Source organism: Carlito syrichta, unplaced genomic scaffold, assembly GCF_000164805.1.
Source record: "Carlito syrichta isolate Samal-C Ts95f unplaced genomic scaffold, Tarsius_syrichta-2.0.1 Scaffold304294, whole genome shotgun sequence".
Taxonomy (NCBI): domain Eukaryota; kingdom Metazoa; phylum Chordata; class Mammalia; order Primates; family Tarsiidae; genus Carlito; species Carlito syrichta.
The window spans coordinates 168,285-171,703 of NW_007248390.1; the positions used below are offsets into that span (position 1 = coordinate 168,285).

At 40.4% G+C, this 3,419-nt stretch overlaps 1 pseudogene across 1 annotated transcript; it reads right to left on the bottom strand.

The window, feature by feature from the left end:
* Positions 1-1,794: 1,794 nt before the first annotated feature.
* Positions 1,795-2,804, bottom strand: LOC103261999 (annotated as a pseudogene). The gene has a single exon (XR_002482055.1). The product of XR_002482055.1 is annotated as a 40S ribosomal protein SA pseudogene (transcript).
* Positions 2,805-3,419: the final 615 nt, after the last annotated feature.

The following is a 3,419-nucleotide window of genomic DNA, read 5'->3' on the forward strand; positions in this document are numbered from 1 at the left end:
TGTCTTAAAATTCATTTACCTTCTAAAATTATAAGTTTGCATATCATTTATTAGTATGAATAATATTATCCATCTTCTCTTTGAAAATTGTATCTTTGCCTCTTTCTCTCTCTCCTTTTTTTTTTTTTTTCCGAGTTGGAGTCTCACTCTGTGGCCACTGCAGCCTCAACCTGCTGGGCTCCGGTGATCCTTCCGCCTCAACCTTCCAAGTTCCTAGAACTACGGGCACGTGCTACCACACCCAGCTAATTTTTGATTTTTTGTAGAGATGAGGTCTCGCCAAGTTGCCCAGGTGAGTCACAAACCTGCGGACTCAGGCAATCCACTCACCTCAGCCTCCCAAAGCGTGGGATGACAGGCTGAACCATCGAGCCTGGCTCTCTCCTTTTTTAACTTGCATTAAATACAGTTTAGATTTTTCACTTTGTTCTCCATTTTTATTCATTTTCATATCTTTTGTGTGATTCTCTGTACTGCATTTAGTGATATACTGGAGCTGATATAGACCTGCTTTCAAGATTAATTGTTAAATATTCAGAGATTTTGTGATTCAGTTTTTAAACCATGATTAACTTTAAAATGGTTATGGTCAAAATATTTAGTGTTGGTAAATGCTACAAATTAGAGCTTATTTTTTGGAAGGAGGTGTTACCAGTATACAATGGGTGATTCCTTCGGATGTATCATTCAGTTTTTCAATCACTCCTTCAGCTGTGTCTAATGTATTTAACCATTCATTTATTTTCTAATTTCCACTGGAAATTTTAACTAGAAGTTGGAATTGATTCTGCATCACATCCACTTTATTTTCTTTCTTTCTTTTTTTTTTTTTTTTAATTGGAGTCTCGCTCTGTCGCCCAGACTGAAGTGCAGTGGCTGCTCCCGACCATCGCAGCCTCGACCTGCTGGGCTCCGGCGATCCTTCCGCCTCAGCCTTCCGAGTAGCCAGAATTACAGGCGTGCACTACCACGCCCGGCTGATTTTTTGATTTATTGTAGAGATGAGGTCTCGCCTGCCCAGGCGGGTCTCGAACCCGCAGGCTCAGGCAATTCTCTCACCTCAGCCTACCAAAGACGCAAGATTACAGGCTGAGCCACCGAGCCTGACCACTTTATTTTCTTTCATAGCCCCTTCCTCCTTAATCATTTTTATGCCCTCATAGTACATATAAAGTAAGTAATGATTTTTTTATTATAAGAATACAGTGGCTGTTATCTTAGTTTGCAGTTCTGTTTTTTCTTTAATAAAGAAAAAATATTTATTGGTTCACAGTTTTGCATGGTGCCAGCATCTGCTTCTGGTGAAGTGGAGTTCTTATTTTGCAGTTTTTAAAATATGTGTGATCTCATCTTTTATCCTCCATGTCCTGTTAAAATTCCATTTCTAGGTCATAAGACGGTGATGTTATCTCCAGTGAATTTACCAACTTGTTATTCATCTAGTAGTAACCACCTTCTGTTTTGTCTCTAAAAATTTTTTTATTTTGCAGTGGATTCAAAAAATACACTTAAAATTGACAGATATAGAAAACATTTTTGCCTCAACTGTTTGAGTTTTTTTTGAAGAAGTTTTATTGCACTTACATTTCAGCAAATTGTTAACAAGCCAAGCTGACACAATGTTTGGAATGTTAATTCAAAGGTTGTATATAAATTGCTTAGATCAGTTTTATATAATTAATAACCATTATTACTCTTGATAATTTTAACTAGAGTACTGGATAATAGGAGAATAAAATTTACCGATCCATAATCCAATTATGTGGTAAAGATGATTAACTATTTTTTTTTTTTTAGAAACAAGTTTATTTTCCGCCAACCTTATTTCCATGTTGCTTAAGAGCCTGTGTTGCTTAAGAGGTTAAGACCACTCAGTGGTTGTCCCTACCCATTCTGTGGCCTGAGCAGTGGGAGCTGCAGACCAGTCTTCTGTGGCAGGCTGAGCACTCCAGTCTTCAGTGGGAAACTGCTGAATTGGCACAGAGGGCACTTGCACACCTTCAGTCCAGTCTGCAACCTCAGGCTGAGTAGCAGTGAACTCAGGAGCTGGAGCAGTCCATTCACCCTGAAATTCTTCTTTGATCACAGCTTTTTCAGCAGCAGCCTGCTCTTCCTTTTCAATCTCTTCAGGATCTCTGTAGAAGTAGAGAGATCAGGCATAACCTCCCACGGATGTTCATGGGAGATGGTGCCACGCATGCGCAGAACTTCCTGAGCCAGCATCCACCACATCAGACCCACTGAGTGAGCTCCCTTATTGTTGCACCGGATGGCAATGTCCACATAGCGCAGAGGAGAGTCTGTGTTACACAGAGCAATGATGGGCAGGTTAACATAAGATGCCTCTGTGAGAGGCTGGTGGTCAGCCCTGGGATCAGTAACTACCAGCAGACGGGGCTCCTGGAAGGCTGCCTGGATCTGGTTGGTGAAGGTTCCAGGAGTGAAGCGACCAGTGATAGGAGTGGCTCCAGTGGCGGCAGCAAACTTCAGCACAGCCCGCTGGCCAGTATTCCTGGAAGATATGACACTGACATCAGCAGGGTTTTCAATGGCAACAATGGCAGGAGCTGCAAGCAGAAGCTTCTCCCAGGTCCTCTTCAGATTTATAATGTAGATGCCATCACTCTTCCTTTTATAGATGTACTGTTCCATTTGGAAGTCAAGGTTGGTGCCACCTAAGTGGGTGCCTGCTGCAAGGAATTTGAGGACATCCTCCTCCTTCATTTGCAGGACGTCAAGGCCTCCGGACATTGTGCAAGTTTCCCTTTAAGTTACAACTGGAATGGAGAACAACACCGTATGGACCCCTCTGCGGGTAGCGCGGAAAGGAAGAAGATGATTATTAACAAAATTCATAATTTCCTCTTCTTCCAGGTATTTCTCTCCTTGGCCTTAGTAATGGTCATAAGACTTGCTTTGGTCAATGAATACAAACACAAGTGATGTGTGTATTTCTGAGTAGAAGTATTTCAGAGACAGTTTGCCATTATCTATGCTTGCTTTTCTTAATCTGGGAAGATATATTGATGTGAAGATGCTGCAAGATTGAAACAATCAAAAATGTGAATCCCTCATATAAAGAACATCTGTCTTTGAGAGTTACCTAGTCCCTAGATGCATATTGGCAGAGTAAGAGAGTAAGAAACAAATAAAATAAACTTTTTAAATTGTAAGATAGGTAGATATAGATATAGAAATATCTGCTGCATAACATAGCTTAGTTCAACTGACACTGTGCTTTTGCTCTGCTCAATGTTCATTGTATGCCAGTTTCTACTTCATCTGTGTTACATCATTCCTACTGCTTCATATGCTCTACTTGCACATTTCTATCTAGACAGGCTTTTCTTAAATCCTAGAGTCTTTTGGTCCCTTTTTAATTTAAATTTCTATTTGTTTACATTATAATATATATTTTG